Source organism: Talpa occidentalis, unplaced genomic scaffold (assembly GCF_014898055.3).
Source record: "Talpa occidentalis isolate TD23 unplaced genomic scaffold, MPIMG_talOcc4v2.1 talOcc4.6, whole genome shotgun sequence".
NCBI classification, from domain to species: Eukaryota; Metazoa; Chordata; class Mammalia; order Eulipotyphla; family Talpidae; genus Talpa; species Talpa occidentalis.
The window spans coordinates 38,318,185-38,340,185 of NW_023604972.1; positions in this window are offsets into that span (position 1 = coordinate 38,318,185).

The window sequence follows — 22,001 nt, forward strand, 5'->3', positions numbered from 1 at the left end:
TGATAATAACATAAAAGGGGGGCACATCACACTCTATTCCCAAAATACAAACAACGTTGTAAGCAAAATTACTTTCATTAAACATTTTAAGAATAATGATTTTTGTCTTCCCTGAATCAGTGATTCTCAAACTTCAGCTTGCATCAAGAGCACCTGCACCATGGATAGATGGGCCCACGCACATATTTCCTCAATGAGGAAGTCTGGGGCAGGGCCTGAGAACTTTCATTTTTAACAAGTTTCTATTTGTTGCTAATGTTGTTGTCCAGGGACTACTTTGTAAAATACATATACTGATTGAAGTAACAATGTCTTATATGCTTCAGGTATTGATCATTATAAGTCAACATCTGTATATACCACATGAAGAGTAAAAGTGTCTTAAAGTCACTGTGTGGCAAAACAGTTGTGTCGTTTCATGTAGAAGTTTCCAAAATATGTTTTTGCATCCTAGGACCTCAAAATCTCTTGAATCTCTCTCAGATACCTGAGAGAGAGCTACTGTTTGTAAGTCTTACTGTTTGTAAGACTAATACTTTACTGTCTTGTTTTCCATTATCCAAACCTAATCACTTGTCACTAAACAGGTAAATGAAACCATTGTAGTGGTATCCTTCAAGGACCTATTATTTGCATTCACTCTTTACACACAATGTTGGAGAAAAATACACATGCTCTGTCATTTATCATGGCACTTTGTTTTTCTGAAAGGTAGGATTTTCTATAAATCAAAAACTTTCCATTATGACAAAATCCCAGATTTTTGTGTCATGCAGATTAAATCTAAAAGACATGTTATATATTATGTAGCCATTCCAGCTCAATTCCTCCTTTATAATGACAGATACATACTCAAAGATTCATATAATCTTCAGAACTGCTTTGAGAAATATTATCATTGCATACTTTACTAGTGAATAAACATATAGGTTGAACTTAAGTATTTTGACCCAGACTTAGTGATCTTAATATAAGATATGAGCCCTGTATAACAGAAATTCAAACCCTAAACAGACTTGAACACAAATAATTTCAATGAAATGTCAGAAAAATTATAATAAATCACCAAAGAAGGAGCAGTGAGCACTACCTATGAAAGAATGTTAGCAAATCTGAAACTTTTGGTCATTTATTATATACAAGAAATTAACTTATTTAATCAGATTTGATACTTTCAGAAAATACTATTTTCAACATTTTACAAATGAAGAATAGAAATAGAAGGGAATGAACCCTAAGTCACAAAGCAGACCAGTGTTTTAAGATTGATGTGTTCACCTCCAAGCCCATACCTGTCCAAAACGTTATACTTCATGCCGTGTATGCTACCCCAAGGTCTATCTTTTACTTTCCTGCCTTGAAATATACAAACACTCTGCCTTTTACATGGGGAAATTACCCCACCACATTTGGGTTCCTCTAAGGCTGGATGAATGAACACATTAACATCAGACATATTAGCAGGAGAAAAGACCAAAGTTGAATAACATACATATGGGGCATTGTAGGGTACGGTAAAAAGTATCAGGCTTTTCTGCCCTCTCGCCATTAGGATAGATGAGGGAACCCTGTGGTCCTGAATGCATGTCTGATGGCGGGCACCTGAAGTGGGTACACCTGGGCTGAGAGACTGAGTTTATAAGGGCGGCATCCCGGGGATGCCAGCAGAAGCCAAGAACAAACGGAAGCCAAGAGAAGAAGAGAAGCAGAGAGAACACCAGAGAGCCCAGATAGAGTGAGGATTTGCTGGGGGCTGGGAGGACTGCCAGCCTCCCGGCCCCCCAGCACCCCTGCCTGCCATGTGCCTGGTAAATCTAAATAAAAGACCAGCAAAAGCCACTGAGGACTCTGACTCCTTCTTTACCCAGTCTGCTGGATAAGAAAACCTGCTCAGTGGCCATTCCTGCCTCTACAGGCATTAACCTAGTTGTAAATTCTAAAGGAATCACTGAGGAAACCAGGGATATTTGTCCTCTGTTTAGGGACATGGGGCATTAAGAAATGGTATAGGGACAAACAAGAAAGTGTTACCTCATCCTTACTCTGAGATTAAAGATGAGTTTTGTAAACAGAATGTAAAATTCTCTGCGGAAACTTCCCCTAATCTGGAGGGCAAACTAACAAGTCATCTTCATAGGCTCCATCTTGTATGTAAGAACCTACTTTTGTTGAAGGTGTAAGTCAGCCTTTCCAGATTAAAAAATAATAATAATAATTAACAGTGGGTGCCAGGCTTTGAATTTCTGCAGGACATTCTTTTTTTAAAAAGTTTTATTTTTATTTATTCATGTATACAAGAACTGGGGTGTAGGCCAGAGGTGTGGGGGATGAGAGGATTCACTAGATACATAATGGGTAGCAGAACAGGCAGAACTACTGAAATACACTGCCGAGGGGAGCAGGGGATGAGACAGGAGAGGTCTGCTCTGCCATGTGGGTTAGCTCCCTGGCTGGGGATAGAACTCAGGCCACAGTGGCTAGGATAGCGTGGAGACTTTAAATTCATATGCCATCAGGGATGTAGAAGTGCAGGACATTCTTCAGAGGGGAGGACATTGGATCCTGCATTGTCTGCCTCTAGCATCAGCATATTTTTTTGAATTAGGCCAATTTAGAGTAGAAAATACCTCCTGTCAATAATAGTTACATTCTTGATGTCAATGACTCATTGTCTCTGACTACATAACTAGATTGGGACTTGTGTTTGGGGAAGCAGCAATCACAGAGTAAAATGTGTTTGGGGTGCTTCCCTTCATGGATGTGAATCTTCACTGACTAATCTACCTAATCTAACTCTCCTTGAAACTTTATTTTCAGTTAACAGATTCTTAGAGAAGACATGTGATCATGTGATAAACCTACAAGTGAATGAAAACACCCAAGCTACATTCTCTGGGTCATAAGAGTAGCGATTGCTTCTTCCATTAAGAAAGGCCACAAACTTAGGATGTAATGATTTAAGGTTAGGGAAAGGCAAAGAGCTTTAGGCAAGGACAGAAGCATCTCCTCGGTCTCAAAGGGTTTCATTGTTTTTAGGTCAAAATGTTCTGCATGCCAGCATTGAGTATCTTAGGCCATCAGTTCTGAGACTCTTGGGGTGTCAGACTTGAATACATTTATCAACAAATGTTCCCTCTTCTTTAGGAGAGAATCCTGTTTCCCCAAACATTGTTGGAGTGCACACTGATAATATGAACGAAATGATAAAAAAAAATGCCTGAATAATAGTACTAATGATTTTACTGGAAATTTTTTAATCACTCCTGGATGCTTCAGTCCAGGATATTTTAGGATGTTTTTCTTTCCTTTTGACAATCGTATCATTATGAGTTTCACTCTTTAATGGAGCAGAATAGGCAGAAAGATGGAAAGCTATCTCCATGGAGAGCTGCAAACAAAATAGCATTCCAAGAGCATTATTTTCATAAAGAAATTTATTCACTCAGAAGATGAATAGAGTTGATAAGCTTGGTGTCTCTAAAGACTTTCCCAAACTTGCACTTTCAAAAAATTAATAATACAAAGGAGAGTGCTTTAGGAAACAAGTGGTACAGTAACTACATTCTGTTTTATTAGAGAAAGATAGGCTTCCCTCCCAGGGTAACAAGGTTTTTCACAGCTATCCGCCCTTCAGACTGATTAGATATATTTGGACCATCATGGCCATGCAGTGTCTGTTGATTCCTGGGTGGATCTTGGGACTCTGGAGGCAAACAGCCCTCTGTGCAGGGAGAGCATTATCCAGGGCAGCTGAAGGATGCCTGACTGCTGCTGCTGCTTCTGTGTCACTTTACCATTCTGACAATGCCATGAGGGACTCGGAACTTTACGAACCTCAAGAGACTAATAATGCAAGTACTAATCGTTAGCATCTCCCAGAATTCTTGTAGTTCTCATCTCTCCAGATTCTCTGGCTGCTGTTTGTGTAATTGAAGAAAACGACACAGCCAAAGGGAGACAATTTATCTTGTGAGCCTCCCTATAGCAAAGCAACCTAGCTGGGGTGCATAACAAAAATCCAGGCAGAGGAAATAATTGATCATCAGGGGCCTGTGGGTGTGGTCTCTGCTCTTAAAATAGATCTGAATTGAAAGAGTAAAAAAGTAGTTTTAAGAGAAATTAAAAGTCTTTAGGCTTTAAACTGATCTCTAAAAGTCATCATCCCATTGGAATGATAACCTCCGTAGAGAAACATGTAGGAGGAGCTGCATTTATTATTCAAAGCCAATAATTATCCGGGAATGAATCTTAGGATAAATAGATCCATCTTGTGCTCACTGAGTTGGAATCACCAGGTTGAAAGGATTCTGAGAGATTATTAGTCTAACATAACCAGTTAGATGTATAGTATAAAATAGGATACAGGTACCCTTTCAACAGTGATTTTTCTATTGTGTGGTCTACCAAATAAACTTATAATACTGTTAGGGGAGGTACCATATCCACCACTCCCAATGACATACAGTGGTTTGGGACTAGCTACTGGGAATGGGGGATGGAGCTAAGCTGCCAGGTGAAGCCATATAACAAGAAAGGGAGGTAAGCTGAAGAGAGAGCTCTTGTTCCTGTGGCTGGTCTTGCACCATGGAACTTCTGGGAGTGAGACATGGATTGCAAGATGGGATGGAGAGCCTTGCAGAGACACTTGAAAGAGACACATGGTGAGAGACACATGGGGAGGTAACGATGGTGGCTGTCATGTTGATTTGTACTTTGATTTCTCCCCTTTTGCCCCAGACTTGCCAGGCCCTTTTCACTCCCTTCTTGTAGCTCCCCAGTAGAAGGTGCCCTAGACTTGTGGCAAGATTTTGGGTCTCAGCAGCCCCACTTCATGCTCACTTCATTTGGTTAGGCATTTGTCAGATGATGGGTAATTTGGGGTGATTTATTGGAAAAAAAGTCCTCTTTTCTTGCTAGTGCATGACCAAAGGGTACTCCAGGACTGCGGACTTACATGACCTAAAGAAGTCAGGCCATTAGTGTGCACAAATGTAAAGCAAATTCTTAGTGTGAAAGAGAATTAGTGTGCATAGAGAGAGAAGAAAGGATAAGTTTCCAAATCAAACACCCAAAATCACCCATTCCCTAGTGGGTAAATGTCTAGCTAAACTGGGTTGGCCCTAAGGGAATAATGCTGAGGCTTAAAATAAGTCTAAGGCACCTTCTGGTAAGGAACCATAGAAAAGGGGTTCTGAAGCTGGTCCCAGAAAGCTGGGACAAAAGGAGCAAAGTCAAAATACAAATGGAGGTCATTGTCAGCATGTGTTTTTCACTCACGTGTCTTCCAACTCTCTTTGCATGTCTCTCCTCCACGTGTTTCCTCCAAGTCCCTTAGAATCCTTGGTGCAAGTCCAAAGCTGAGAAGCAAGCAGGACCTTCTCCACGTGTCTCCCCTGCCCTCTGTGTTATATACATTCACCTGGTTGCTCAGCTCTGCCCTTAGGTGTGGTCATGGAAAATGGTACTCCCTAACAATTCTATTAAACTGCATTCACACTAAAAGCCTGCTTTGCCTTTATGTAATGGATGGCAGATCTCTGATTTAGAGCATTCAAGTTTGGGGGGGGGCCCTAAAGACCCCCTCCATCACAACCTTATAATACCACACTCTAGAGAACAAAAGGCATGCAACTGCTGGACTGAAGAATGCCTACAAATTTACAAACTGGACAATCTTATAGAAACCTCTACAGGTTTATGGATATAAGTATAGGTAGAACAGGAAGAGTTTTTGGTTTTTCAGTTTATCTAGTGACTCAGAAGGTATGAGTATATAAATAATAGCAGCAAAGTAAGAGAAAGAATGGTACTCCCTGGTGGTGCAAGGGGTTAAGTCCAGCACTATGAAGCAATCCACAGCCTCTGTAGCATGAGTTCGATCCCCGGCCTGCCAGGGAGCAACCCAACCGGCACAGCAGAACAGTCTGCCTGTTCTGTTCCCCACTCCGTCTGTGGTGAATCCTCTCACCCTATTGCACCTCTGGCCTATACCCCAGTTCTTGTATGCATAAATAAATAAATATTTAAAAAAAGAACTGAAAAAAAAAGTAAGAGATAACCTAACAATATACTTAACAATATACTTAACAATCAGAAGATTAAAACTCACCTGAAAATTAGAGATGCTGAAATTGGGGTCTTTTCCAGACCAACTGTATCAGAACCTACATTATAATCTGACCACGCAAATTATCTGGTGATCATGCTCATAATATATTGGCTTGCCTTCTAAAAACTGCATTTCATTTCCATCAGTTACACTGATATATTTCTATGATTCAGGCATACATACTCAAATTAAAATAGAAAGGTATATAATTGAAAATTGAGGATAACAAATGTCTGAAATATTGCAATAAGACATTAGAAAATCCCTTTCACCAGTTTAAAGGTTGATCCTCATATTTTTTGTTTCTTTTAACTTTTTTTAATATCTCATCCCAGCTTTCTATATATCTGTCATCTGTGCCTAATGTATCAGTTCTAAGTTCTTACATTATTATTCCACTTGCCACTTTTTGTATGGAGGGGACAGGACACCTGCTTGGAGTACAATTATTTCAACTCCACAAATGAAGTTAAACTTCACCTCAAACCACTTATTATTAGCAAAGTCTCTCTTTACCTGGCATTATTTCAAATCACCTTTCTTACTAGGACTTCCTTCCCCATTGTTTTATTAGATTTGCTGATGGAAGGACAGGATCCCCCAGGATGAGGCTACATCAATGTGATCAAGGTAATCACGCTGGACTGATTAAATGACTACAGAGGAAACTAAACAAAAGTGGGTACTTAATATGGTCCTCTGAAAAGGAAATGTTATTGAGGCCACAAACATGCTAAATATATTATCTTCATCTCCAATATACCTTGGTCAGAAAAAAAAGATTGGAAACAGTAGGAAATTGTAAAGGCAATTTTAGCTAATGGGCATTAACGTCCTTTTGCATATAAAATCTTAAATATATCAAATAAAAGCCCAAAGCTAAAGTACTGAAGAATTCTTATACTGCTTCTCAGAGTTATTGTCTCATAAATTTCCAAATAAAATAATAGGGAAAAATAATGATAGAGAAAACATATAATCATATACAAGCCCCCCTAATCCATATTTCCATGGGCTAATTGGGTAGTAAGTTGGACTTAGCTCTAAGTAAAATAAGGGAAACAAACACAGAAGCACAGTGGGAAAGAGGTAGTGTAATAAATATAAGAGCTAAAGGAGGAGAGCTGTTCATGTGAAACCTGTATATTACACCGAGAAAAAAATGTACTGGCAAAATTCACAAGAAATCAGAAACTGGTAGATTTTTTCCTATGTTTTTATTTCTTATTTCAATCTATACCTATATTCATTTATGTGTATTACTGGAACTTACTAATTGCAGAATGCTTTAATCAAAATTTGAAGTGATCAAATGCATATTGCTATTGTATTACTCATAGAGTTTTTAAAAATTATGTTTATTAAAATAACTTTGGGTCACAACACTGGATTGACTCACATCTCTATAAATATATATGTCATCACACTGCACCTACCGCCAAGCCCCAATAATCTCCAACCATAGTTCATTTTGCAGCTGAATTGCCACAATTGCTGGATAAAATAATCTGTTGATGAATTTTAAGGTGACTACACTGTGATCTCTATCTGGAGTTCTAAAACTTTAAATTGTAAGCATAAGATTAAAACAGCACACACTGCTTTACCAGAGATTCTGAAACACAAGAACCTCTTAATCATACCAAATTATCTGTTTCTTTAAGACTCTGATTTTCAATAATTTATTAACTCATTTGACAAAAAGAAAAGTATCCTGTTTTTTAAAGAAGAATCCAAGTCAAGTCAGAGTTCCTTAGCCTTCTCAAATTCAATATTTCATACATAATAATCCAACCCAGGGTTTCATACTCAGAAATTTCTCTTTGATGACAAATTCCAGTTTCTTTACTCCTTACTTAGGTATTCCCATTTTCATTCTCTCTCTTTCTCTCTCTCTCTCTCTCTCTCTCTCTCTCTCATTTGGATCTTGGTTTTTCTTTTATATATATATATATTCTTACATCATTGTTCATTTTTGTACAGTAATTGATTTCACTCTTCCCAGCTTCAAGGACCTCAACTCCTTGGCAGATCCTCACTTACAAATGTCTCTGGTTCTGCTGTGCTGCCTGTAGCCGCTGTCATTCCTAAATTCTTTTAGACGCTTGTCCTAGTGTCAGTTCTCAGCCATGACTAACTCCCATCCCTTCCCCGAATGATTAAAGCAGTGAGGTCACCCAGTTGGTGCCAGGAATGTAATGAGTTATCAGTTGCTATTTTACTTTTTCTTTGTCTCTTAACTACTCACTTACTGCTATTCCAGACCTGAAAAAAAATTAGCTAAGAAGCTTATAAAAGTTGGTCTAGATTGATTCACTAAAATCCATGTTTGTCTCCTCTGCCAGATCCTCAGAATTCTTAGAAATTACTGCATTTTGCTCATGTTGATTGCTCTCCTATGTCTGATAGAAACTATCCCTATTTTGCTCGTTCTTTTACCTCTTACTTTCTTTTTCCCTGTCCTCCAGCATACTCTCTTCCATTCTGTGAAAATTGCCTCTATTACATATTAATTCTTTTCATTTCCTCCACATCCTTCCTTTAAATACCCCTCTGTGTCTTCAGGACCTTCATTACCCTCATGAGCAAATCTAATCCCTCTCTACTTATTTCTTAGATCCTATTACCTCATTTATCTCGGGACCATCTTCTTTCCATTGTTCTCATTCTTATACCTTCAGACAGTTCCTTTGCATTGATCTTAGCTCATTCTTTCTTTCTAAATATAAGCAAATCTCCTGCCACAAAAATATTAGGTGGTTATTCTTCCCCCACCTCCAAACAGCACAAGCCATTTTGTATCTCTATCTCTCATACCAGTTTCGCTCAGAAAATTCACATACACTTGCTGTGTATATGTACTTTTCGTGTGTATCATCACCTCAAAGGAATTATTTTTTAATGGAATCTAAACATCTGAGTTCCTCAAGTTTAGATTATATTTAGCCAACAATTACAAAAGCAATGGGACTCGCCATAACTTGAAGGAACTGCTGAAACTTGCTAACGAAGACGAAGATAGTGTCTAGCTGCTTAAAGAGGAAGAAGCTACAAGGGCCTCTGTATCCAAGAGAAGACAGATAAATCCAGCGGCTAGAAGTCAAGGGGAACCTGTGAGTACTAGTTTCCCAATTTCTTAATGCCTATTTTTAGGAGGATTAACTAGAACAAGGTTCAAAAAATTATAAGCAAGACTCTTCCTGAAATTTCTCCCTTATATTTCAATCAGGGAACTTCTTGTTAAATAGAAACAATATAGAGTTATATTTAAAACATGAAATCTGTAATTCTTTATTCCAGTTTCTGAAAATGGCCACTCTCTTTATCAACAGATAAAAAGATACGTATCCAATTGAATAAAAAGTCCCATTAATTTTAGTACACGTACATTTTCTCTTAACAAACAAATTAACTAAATAAATGTGGATTGAAATAAAATTGTACTTTTTTGTTGTTTTTGTCAGCCCATGAAGCAAATTTTTGTAGCTTATGCTGCTCATTAATAGAAAGATTAGATAATCAAAAACAGAAATTTTAAGTAAAAGCCATCTGTTAAAAAGCCTATTTCTGACCAATGATGACATATGTTAGGAGGCTTCCACATTGTGTGATAACAGTTTACTCTGACACCTTACAAAACAACCGATCTCTCCTATTTGACTTGAGTAAAATGTGGATAGAGAGCATACCATCAACCTTCTGTTCTTGCACCAATATGTAGAGCACTATCACAAACATTTTTTTTCCTCATTTTATTCAGCACCATCCAAATGAGCCTCTACATTTTTGCTACGTGCAATAATTCTGATTTTGAGCACACAGCTCAGATAGTTATTGCTATTTTGAATGAAAGTGATGTGGATGTTCAGGTCTTTATTCTTATTTGCAAGGACAACTACAAAATTAGCTGTAACACAATCTGCAAATGTAAAAATTTCACAAAAACATGTCAGGGACCCATACATCTCTGCACATTGTCTTTTATTATCCATTTGACATCCTTCAGGGGATTGTTAAACAATCCACTTTGGTTATATATATATACATTACTCAAATGTTTTAAGCCCCAGGTGATCTTTGAGACAGATGCACAGATCCTTTATTTTAAAAAATAAAAATACTTGTTTTAAATGGAATGACTGAGGACTGAGCCCAGCAAAAATGATTTCTCGTGCCCTAGGCACCTAAATACATAGGTAAAAATGAGTGTAGACTCTGAGACTGGACAGAATTAATATTCTTATTTTAAGAAAACTTTAAAAAGTGCATTCCACACGTAAAAATATTTTCCTCATTTTAACAGGCTTATAAGTTGATGAGCTGCTTAAAGCAGCAACTCTAAATTCACATATGTTAAATAGCTGCCAGATGATGGCTGTTCCAGGGAAAACACAGGACACCTCCATAGTGTGTAGGAGTAGGTTAGAAAGGAAAGAGAGAGAGACAGATAGAGAGACAGAGACTGATGCAGAATTGACAGACCTGATAGGAGCAGATGGTGGTGAATACTCACAAAGCTTGTTAATACACACCATTCCTTATCCTGAGCTAGTGTATGGGGACTTCCTGTATGCCAGAGCTTTCAAAGCTAATTGTTTTTGTACATGTTGCCATTACTGTGTTTGTCCAAGGAGAAAGCTGAGGGTGAGGGGACAGAAGAGAATTTGTGGACTTTCTGGCACTCTCCTACTTCCTTATTCTGCTGTCTGTTCATTATACAATTTCACAGTTCATAGATTTTAGAAGATTCAGCCAAGAATAGATCAGATGCCTTTTGAGGTTAGAGAGTTGAAAAGAGAAGAAACAGGAGTGGGCAAAGGTTAGAAAATACTATGCTAATTTCATGAAAAAGTCATAAAATCAAGCTCAGTGTTGGAAAAAAAAAGATCTTTATTTTAAAAAGTATCAGAGTTTATCCAAAATAAAGTTAGAAGAGATTGGGCATTTCTCCTGAATCTGGGTAAGAGTTCTTAAAGAGATGTATTTCCAGTATGTCACCTGTGGGAGAGATTTTGTTTGCATGTGGAATATTTAAAACACTGGCAGTAAATCATTTTTACTTCTGAGAACACATTTTTATTTACTACTGCTAAGAGCAACAAAGGATAAAAAAGATAATGCATTAGTCAGGGATCTTCAGATTCACAGAACCAATAGGATGTGTAGAAGGATAGACAAAGATTTGCTTTAAGGAACTAAATGACATGATTTTGGAGGCTGGGAAGCCCAAAATCTGTAATATGTCAACAGGATGGAAACCCAGAGATCAGTTGAGGCAATCTGGAGGAAGAATTCCCTTTTCCAAGGGCACCTGCATGCCTATGTTTATAGCAGCACTATTTACAATAGCTAAGCTATTGAAAAAACCCAAATGCCCCAAAGTAGATGACTGGATCAGGAAGATGTGGTGCATATACACAATGGAATATTACTCAGCAATCAAAAAGGACAAACTCATGCAATTTGCTGCAACATGGATGGAGGTGGAAGGGATCATGCTCAGTGAAAAAAGCCAGAAAGAAAAAGAAAAATTGGGGGGCATTTGGGTTGTTTCCATAGATTAGCTATTGTAAATAGTGCTGCTATAAACATTAGGGTGCAGATGCCCTTGTGAATTAATGGTTCTGTGTCCTCTGGGTAAATATCTAGGAGTGGAGTTGCTGGATCATATGGAAGCTCTATCTTTAGTAGGTTAAGAAATCTCTACACAGCTTTCCATAGTAGTTGGACCAATTTGCACTCCCATCAGCAGTGCAGGAGAGTTCTTTTTTCTCCACATCCTCGCCAACATTTGTTGTTGCTTTTTTTTTTTAATATGTGCCATTCTCACTGGTGTAAGATGGTATCTCATTGTTGTTTTGATTTGTATTTGTATTTCCATGATTTGATTTGTATTTCCATGATTACAAATAGATGATTGGATCAAGAAGATGTGGAATATATACACAATGGAATATTACTCAGCAATCAAAGAAGATAAACTCATGCAATTTGCAGCAGCATGGATGGAGCTGGAAGGGATCATACTCAGCGAAATAAGCCAGAAAGAAAAAGAAAAATACTGGATGGCCTCACTCATAGCAGGAATTTAGAAAACCTAAATAAGGGACCAGGAAAAAGACTAATTGCAATAAAGTAAAAATCAAGGTCAACAAGCAACTATAGACCAGAGACACACTACAGTGGGGGGCGAGGGGAGGAGAAGAGGGATTAGGGTCAGAAAAAGGGGGTGGGAATTTTATGGGGAATATAACCAAAATGAAAATGCATACATTATGTAAAAATAAAATATGATGTAAGAATTATATAAAATAATTTATAAAAAAAATGAATAGGGACTTCCTCCGGTGGCGCAGGCGGTTGAGAGCAGCACCATGAAGATGTCCACAGCCTCAGAGCAACCCGCATGGCAAATAGACCTCTCCTGGCTCGCCCGCTGCTCCCCTCAGCAGTATATTTTGTCAGTCTACCTGTTCTGTTCCCCACTCTGTCTATGGTGAATCCTCTCATCCTCCCGCGCATCTGGCCTGTACCTTGGTTCTTGTATAAAATAAATAAATAAATCTTTAAAAAAAAAGAAAGAATAAAGTTCAGTTTTCTCTTAACTACTCAATTGAAAAAAAAAGAAAAGAAAAATACCAGATGGTCTCACTCATAGCAGGAATTTAGAAAACCTAAATAAGGGACCAGGAAAATGACTAATTATAATAAAGTAAAAATCAAAATCAACAAGCAACTATAAACCAGAGACACTCTATGGGGGAGAGAGAGGGTAGGAGGGATTACAGTCACAATAAGGGGGATGGGAATTGTATGGGGACTATAACCAAGATGAAAATGCATACATTGTACAAAAATGAAAAATGATGTAAAAATATATAAAATAAAATTAAAATTAAAAAAATTTAAAAAAAAAGAATTCCCTTTTCCAGAACAGCCTTCCTTTTTTTTTAATCTGTTAATATCTTCAAGTGATTGGATAACATCGCCTACATTATGGAGGGTAATTGCCTTTACTCAGTCTACTAATGGAAATGTTAACCTCATCTAAAAAAAAATACCATAACAGCAATATCCACACCTGTGTGCTTGTCTAAATATCTGTGTATCATAACCTAGCTAGGCTAATACATTAAATTAAACACAATAGTTTTCCAATTTTAACTTAAAATGGGATGAACTGCCATAGAAATTTGTTTTTTTTTAATGCCCATCTCATCCATTGATAAGAAATGCCCTTGTAAATCTGTTCGGGGAACCTAAACTCTAACTCTGTTTTCAAGGTATATTCCTTAAATATTGTTTTTTTAATTAAAATTGTGAAATATCAAAGAGCTTACTGATTTTTTCTTTTGATATTCACAATTACTTTTCCCAACAAAATTCTCAGTTATAAGGAATTCACTTAAATGAAAGTAATGATTTTGCTCTTTCATAAATGTGGGCACTTTCACAGACCTTGTTACACTGAGATTTAATATTTTAATCCTGGCTATTTAAAAAGTCAACACAATTGGAGTATTATGTATGGAAAAAGTAGAAGAATGAAAGAGATAAGTATCTTTCTTGATTATTTCATTTCTTAAAACTGTAACAATCATTAGGTATAAAATGTTGACATTTTCTATCTTTGGACATTCTAAATGAGGCAGGAAAATGCCTATATCCCTTTTTTAAAAATGTGTGAATAATATAAAAATACAATTTATTGTATGAGGGTTTTTTTTTGGTGGGGGGAAGTATTATTTGTTTTAATAAAATGTGACATCTTATTTTTGTTTGCTGTTTTGGCCTCACCAAGCTTTATTAAGTCATGCAAGGCAACTACTCTTTGATCCATGTTTCAGAATTGGCAACTAAGGTTTAGACATTATAAAACTTGCTTTTGACAACTTAGCTAACAAGTGGAAAAAACAGGATTTAAACTCTATTTATCTCATTGCAAATTTAAGGATCTTAAGAACTTGGCAGCTGTGTATTAAACTTAAGGTATGTACCTAAATTTCTTCAGCTATCAGACAGGAATGAAATAGTACTACCTTTAACTATTTTGAAGACCACATAAGACAGTGCAGGAAAAGTGGAAAATGCAGTGATTGGCATTTGGGAAATCTTCATTTCTTGCTAGTCTTTGGAAATATTAATCAACATCTATAACTTTAGGGGGGCATGGGAAGAAGAGGTGGATAAAGCACTCTGCTCCAAGGCTAGAATCAAGACTACCTTCATTGCTCAATCATAGAGTCACCAAGTATGTCAAATATAATATATTCAATGAGGAAGAAGTACCTGGATTTGAGACATGTCTCTGCTTATTATGGTGGTATAAAAGTAGTTGGTATTTTATGATCCTGACCAAAATGATAGTGAATATGAGAACACCTGTCCTAAAAGAAAGGAACTGGGAAGGAGATGACCAACCAGGGCTGAGCACAGTAAGGTTTCTTGTGACTAACAGCAAAAAGAGCTAGATAAAGCCCAACTTCATGAACTCCCTACCCCAGATATCCCACTGCTAAGATATCATCCATATAGTTCATTTCTATCTCTTATTAAAATTTGGGGATGAAAGTTTATATGCAAAAAAATTAAAAATAAAATTGGCGTGTGATTAAATAGACAAATTATATTAGACATTATTTTCAAACAAATTACCTCCTGAAACTTTTAATCACATATTGATATTTAAAATGGAGGATAAATAATATGCCTGCATTTGTCATATAGAGAAATTGAGATATAAAAACTTAATTAGCTATACTTAGATTTATAAGTCAATGAAAAACCCAGAATGGAATTCAAGTAATGTTGTTATTCATATTGTCTATTCAAAGAACCAATTGGCATAACTTACATTACAGAAAGATTAATAAATCAACCTAAATTACCTTCACAAACACTGGATATTACAAACTCAGTATTCAAAAAATGAGAAAAGAGCACCTTAGATTAAAATATCAATATAAAGTCTTTAGAGGAATCAAATAAAATATTAAATCTAAAAGAAGTTTGTTTATACTGTCAGGTTCAGTGAAAAATATCAAGTTGTCTAAGCAATAAACTTAGAAAAATCAAGCTACTAGACAAATGCTTATGGGTAACAGTGTCCTAGGAAGCAGTCATGGCAAAGTAAACAATAAATTTAGAGCAGGAAATGCAATGATTCACCATACTATTTTCTTGCATTACCTCTTCAAATCAGTTTTGAAATGGTGACATATAGTGAGGATTAAATCTTGAGAGAGAGAGGTCCTTTTAAATTAATTTATTTTTAAATGAAATACCTTCAATCACTGTTAATTTTTGTGCTGGACATGATTTCTCCCCTCAGATCTTCCACCAAAAAAACACTGAAATTCCATCACCACAGTCTTCTGTGCTGTTCACCCCACCTTTTCTTCCCCCCCTCCTTCCCTTCCTGGATGCACCAGACCTATGGACAGCTTTCAAGGTTTGTCTTTGCAAAGCGATGTCCTATTTAGAACTTACCTACTTGGTGAGGAGTTAAGAAGTCAGTTACAGCAAAAGAGACAATAACAAAAACAAAGAGAAACCCCACCAACTGGGAGAACATTTTTACACCCAACACTAATGATAAAGGACTGATCACAAAAATCTGCAAAGAGCTGATGAGACTCAACAACAACAAAGAAAATAACCCAGTCAAAAAATGGGCAGAAGAGCTAAAAAGAAACTTCTCTGGAGAGGAAATGCAAATGGCCAACAGACATATGAAAAAATGTTCAACATCACTTGTAATCAGGGAAATGCAAATCAAAACTACCATGAGATACCATCTTACACCAGTGAGAATGGCACATATTAAAAAAACTAGCAACAACAAATGTTGGCGAGGTTGTGGAGAAAAAGGAACTCTCCTGCACTGTTGGTGGGAATGCAAACTGGTCCAACCACTATGGAGAGCTGTGTGGAGATTTCTGGACCTACTAAACATAGAGCTTCCATATGATCCAGCAATTCCACTCCTAGGTATTTACCCAAAGGACACAGAAACATCAATTCCAAAGAGCACCTGCACCCCTATGTTTATAGCAGCACTATTTACAATAGCTAAGCTTTGGAAACAACCCAAATGCCCAAAAATAGATGACTGGATCAAGAAGATGTGGTACATATATACCATGGAATATTACCCAGCATTCAAAAAAGATAAACACATGCAATTTGCAGCAACATGGATGGAGCTGGAAGGGATCATGCTCAGTGAAATAAGTCAGAAAGAAAAAGAAAAATACCAGATGGTCTCACTCATAGGAGGAATTTAGAAAACCTAGATAAGAGACCAGGAAAAAGACTAATCAATACAAAGTAAAAATCAAAATCAACAAAAAACTATGAACCAGAGACAATTTTTGGGGGGTGGGGGCCGGGAGGGGAAGGATTGGGGTCAGAATGGGGCATGTGCAGTTATATGGGGGAATATAAAAATAAAATTTATTATTTAAAAAAAATAAAATAAAATATTCAAAAAAAAAAAAAAGAAGTCTGTTACACTTCATCACTTCCATGCAAGATCTCAAGTGCACATACCTTTGAGAATGGTTAATGGAAGAAAAAAAATACTTTCTGGTATATAGCTTATATTTGATTCTCCCACAAGCTCAATTGTGAAATTAGAATTTATACGCAAGAAATTCATCCATTGGCAATCCTAGGAAGTGAAGAAGTGAGGCAAAGAAAGGAAGTCAGCATAATGTTTCATACACAGGGTTGTACTGTGCACAACTAGGATTCTATCTGGCTTGAACTTTTGGTAGAGGGTGAAAGTTTTACAATGAAAGAAGAAAGAGTTGGGTGGGGTATTTACACACCTGCTATCACTTGTTATTTGCAGGCTGCTGTTTTGTCATTTGTGAGATAGTAAACGCACTTTCACTTCTGACCTATTCTGCCACAGGCCTCATCAGTGAGAAAAATGCTTTAGAGTAAAGCCTGAATTTACTTATACTACCAAGGCAGTGAGTGCCAAAGGGATAATATAGTTTAGAAATCCAGAGCATCTGTTGCCATTTCTTAGACCCAAATGTAGACTGGAGTCATAATTACAGTGTGGCCATTAGTCTTTACCACCCTATCTCCTAGCCTCTGGTACATGATCCCTCTAGTATTTACCCAGTGGTATCCTAAGACAGGACTTTTCAATGACTACTAATATCGTATATCACACAATCAGTTGTGAGATATGCAGCACTAATGTATTACCAATTGGAGCTAAGTAACCAAAATGTGAAAATGATTAACATTTTTATGAATAAATAAACCTCAAATTATCTTTTTAATGGATCCATCAAACTTCCTTTATTAATAGGCTTCTTGAATGAAAGAGTAAAGGATAGAGTGAAAATTTGTACTCTGAAATTTGTAACCAAGATTGCCTTTTATACAACAAAATATAGTGTTTCCTTCATAGAGTCAAACTTCATATTTTATGGAGTAAAAGTATTGGAAGTCACTGGGAAAGGCAGCAATCCATCTCATCTATATTTCTTCTGGGTAGTGTATTTGCAAAGGACATGGCAAATTCAAATCCTAAAAGAGTTTGAGATGTATTCTCAATATTTTTGTGGAAAAGTTTAACTTTTATGAAAGATAAGACATTTGATCAAGTGCTTTTCAAAGAGCATACAACTCCCCAGATTGCAAATAGCATTAAAAGGATTGACATGTTATCACCTGCAGATGTAGTCATGGATAAGTAAAGCACATTATAATTTTAGCCCCCCACAAGTGCAAAGAAGAGAAAATATATATACTTTGGAATATTTAATAAAATGGTCTCAAAGCAGAATTTGTTAAAATTTTTAGGATGCCCAAGAGAAACTATAAGAATAGTGAGCATGTATTTTAGTGCATTTTGTGAAATGAAATCAGAGCATAATTTCTAATAGACCATACTTTAAAAAAGTCTTATTAATTCAACACTTTTAACATTGAGTACTATGCTAATAAAAAGAACATGCCCTTATGAACTTAATTCATGCAGAGTTAGAATATGAATATCAAAATTTAAATACTAAAAGAGGCATTAGACAACTGTATATAATTATTTTGAAATGACAGGTTGAGACAATAAGTGATAGAAGTTCATAGGAGGGCCCCATCATTAGTAATGACTTTGTACAGAAGATGAGATTTGAACTGGATGTGAAAGATTGATAAAGTTTGGATAGGGTCAAACAGCCATCAGGTTGAGGACAAAGGAAAAAAAGAGTTAGTAGAGAAACCTCACAAAAGTACTGCTTAAATCCTCACATGATGATTATTGATATAATTACTGATTATATATAGAGAGATGTAACATTTATTAAACTAATAGTTTAACATTCAATAGTTCATTTTTCAATGACTCAATGTATAATTATTATTTCAAACATTTATAATAACCATCAAAATAATGAAGTCATGAGTTTGGAATCCACTGCATTTTGTTTAATCTTTATGTAAATATTTACCAAGTATCAGATCAACTAAATGATTTAATTCTAACAAATTTTGAAAATTGATTCTTAAAGGCCATTAAGAAAAAAAAATTGTTAGACAACTGTAAGTTATCTTTTTTTATATTATTATAGATTTAATTTTCAAGTTTGTCCAAATATGGATTTCTAGTGAAGAAATGACCTACACAACAAGAACCTTGCCTTTTCTATTATCATTTTTAACCATTCAATAAGAAGCAATGCAGGAAAAATTATATTTAAGGGCACTATGAGATCACAAAGACAAGACAATTTAGGAGAAATTATTCCAAAAGGACTAATTACAAATGGTCATTCATAACTGCAGAAATGCCACTGAGATCCTGTAATCTTCCTGGAAAGTATGAATTTCAATTCAGAGACTATAAATAGGGCTAAAATTAAATATGCTTTTAAAATTATATACCAGTTGTATTTTTAAAAGTTTTTAATTTTATGTGTGTCTATATTTCATTTATGTATGTGTGTGTGTGTGTATATGCTCCCACTTATTCCTTAAAATAACACCATAAGTTAGGGAAAATTATTATCCCTATTTTACAGATGAAGAAAACTAAACTATTAAATGGTTAAGAAATTTGCCCATGTTTTTAAAAATAGTAAGATTTAAACTCATGATACTTGAGGAATACGTTTGAATTAACATTATTAACTGTTTTCATTGAAACTATTTTTTCTGCCTTTGTCCTATCATTCTATTTTTTCCAGCATCAATATAAATCTTCCCCCCCCCAAATTTACGCAGTTATCATGAGGTATTCAAAATTTTCCTTTTTTTTTCTTCTTATCTCCTTTACCTATGTTGGCAGCTCAGGTCTCTGGTACCTGAGAAGGCAAAAAACAAACCAAAAAAAACGAGAAACTGGACACAACCATTGCTGATACTGTTTACCACGAGAATTGGCATTAAATGAAGCTTCTTTATCTAAATTTGTCACCATACAACAAACAAATAGAAATAGTGACTCATTTATGCGTCCAATACCATGGACTGTGCATAGCACTACATTCAGTACGTGATACCAAACCAGCTAGTAATATGTACTACTCTAGAAGGCGCTAGTAACGTTATTTACTGCACTAAAATCAAGTATATACTATACTATGACTAAGTGCAGAGAATTCCTGTTGTTGCTGTCATTGCTTAGACTGGCTCCAAAGCAATGAATTTTCTGTCTCTAAGTGTCTCATACATATTTTTTATAAAATAGCACCCTTAATATGGGCTTTGATCAGATTCCATGTGTACTGAACTAGAAGTCAAATTTGTTTAATTGATACAGTGTTGAATTAAAATTGTCTCCTCTTTTTCAGAGACTTGACTTGAGCACGAACTTTTATTTATTTATTTATTTTTGTGGGACCCTCGCCGGTGGCCTGGGAACGAACTGGTGCTGCAGAGGCTGCGAACAGCCTCACAGCCCAGCGCTCAACCGCTGCGCCACCAGGAGAGCCCCAGCACAAACATTTTCTTAAGCATGAATTCTTTCTAAGAAGCTCTTTGTGTTCCCAGGTAAATATATTTGTGACAGACCAATCTATCAGGACATCCGAAATTCCTATATTGAGTGCTATATTGATGCTAAAAGGCACTGAAAAACATAGGAACTGGTAAATTACAATGGGAAAAAAATGTACAGTTCTCCTCTATGCCACTTCATATTGAAAGATATTTTCTCTAGAAACAAAATTATAAATTGATATTTTTTCTTGCATTAAAAATATTGCTTCACTGCCTTAAGACTTGCATTGTTTTTAAAGACAGGTATGCTATCTCGTTTATCTTTGTTCCTCCATACATGTGTCTTTTGGTCTCCGGCTGTTTTAAGATTTCTATTTCATATCACTACTTTCAAATTTAATTGATCTGCCTATATGTATTTTGCTTCAGGCATAATGAATTTCTTAGATCTCAGTGTTTAGACTTTTCTATAAATTTGGGAAATGTTAGCTATTATTTCTTCAATTTTTTTTTCTGCCTCACCTACTGTGGGACTCTAATTGCATGCACAGTAGGATCTTGAAATTGCCCCAGAGTGCACTGATATTTTAATGTTTAAGTCATTTTTCTTTTTGCATTTTGTTTTGAATAGATTCTATTTAAAGATTCAAATTCATTCTATTCAAATGCCATATCTTCAAGTTTACTAATCTTTTCTTTTGCAGTATCTAACACAGTTGATGTCATGAAAGTAATTTTTCTCTCAGACACAGATTGTTTTCATCTCCAGAAGTTTGATTTGGGTATTTGTGTCTATATATTCTATGTCTTTCCTTAACATACTCAGGATTTCTCCTATCTTCATAGTTGTGTCAATATCCTTGCTCAATATTACTATAATATTAGTATCATTTCTGGACTTCTAATTTTTCTCTTTCTAATTTTTCTCTTCTCTTCTAATTTTTCTCTTCATTATAGATCATATTTTTTCTGCTTTTTTGTAAGGCTGATAATTTTATGTTGGATATTACACTGTGATTTTTGCTGTGATAGAGAGCTTTATACTTCTTTCATGCATGAGTCTCATTCGAGCATTCAGTCACAATTCTTAGAAAGAGTGAGTCCCTTGAGGCTTACTTTTAAGCTTCAGTAGACAGGAACAATTTAGCAATAACTTTAGAACTAATTTTGTCCCACTGCGGGTACAATGTCTGGTAACCTAGTTCCTGTAGTATGAAAATGCTTCCACATTGACTGGTGAATATGAAATAACTCTACTCCTGTGTGAGAACTAGCAACTCTTCTGTGTATTGTTTCTCTGAGTGGTTCCTTCCCCTACCTAGGATAGTTTCTCATATATATTCACCAATCAATATTCATTTAAGACTTTAGAGGTACCCTCTACATATTTCAGTACTTAATCTCTATGCACCTCTTTCCTCCCACTATTCTGCCTTGCAAATTCCAGTAACTTAGATTTCCTGAGTTTTTAGTTTTGTAGCCTCAACTCAGTAAGACCACTAGGATCTGTTAGAGTTTTACTTTCCTCTGCCACTACTAGGAAATGCTTCAAAACAAAAAATAAATTGGAGAAATTCGGGGGTTCACTTTTCACAGGGATCATTGTTCTTTGCAACTGATCAGTTTATTAAAGTTTAATAACTATTGTTTCTTGTATTCTTTGTCTAAAGTTATTTAAAGAGGATAGAAACAGCCCTTATTGTTTCATTTTAACCAAAAGTAAAAAGCTCTACTGAAGGAAAAAAAAAATCTAAAGATCTAGTCCTAAGCATTACTCTCTAGTGGTAAGCATCAAAGTTAACTGGGAGGGATTGGGGTCAGAATGGGGGGGCTGCAATTGTATGGGGAATATAAAAATAAAATTTATTATTAAAAAAAAAGTTAACTGGAACATGGAAAGTGAAAAAATTAAGTGATAGAGTTCATAATT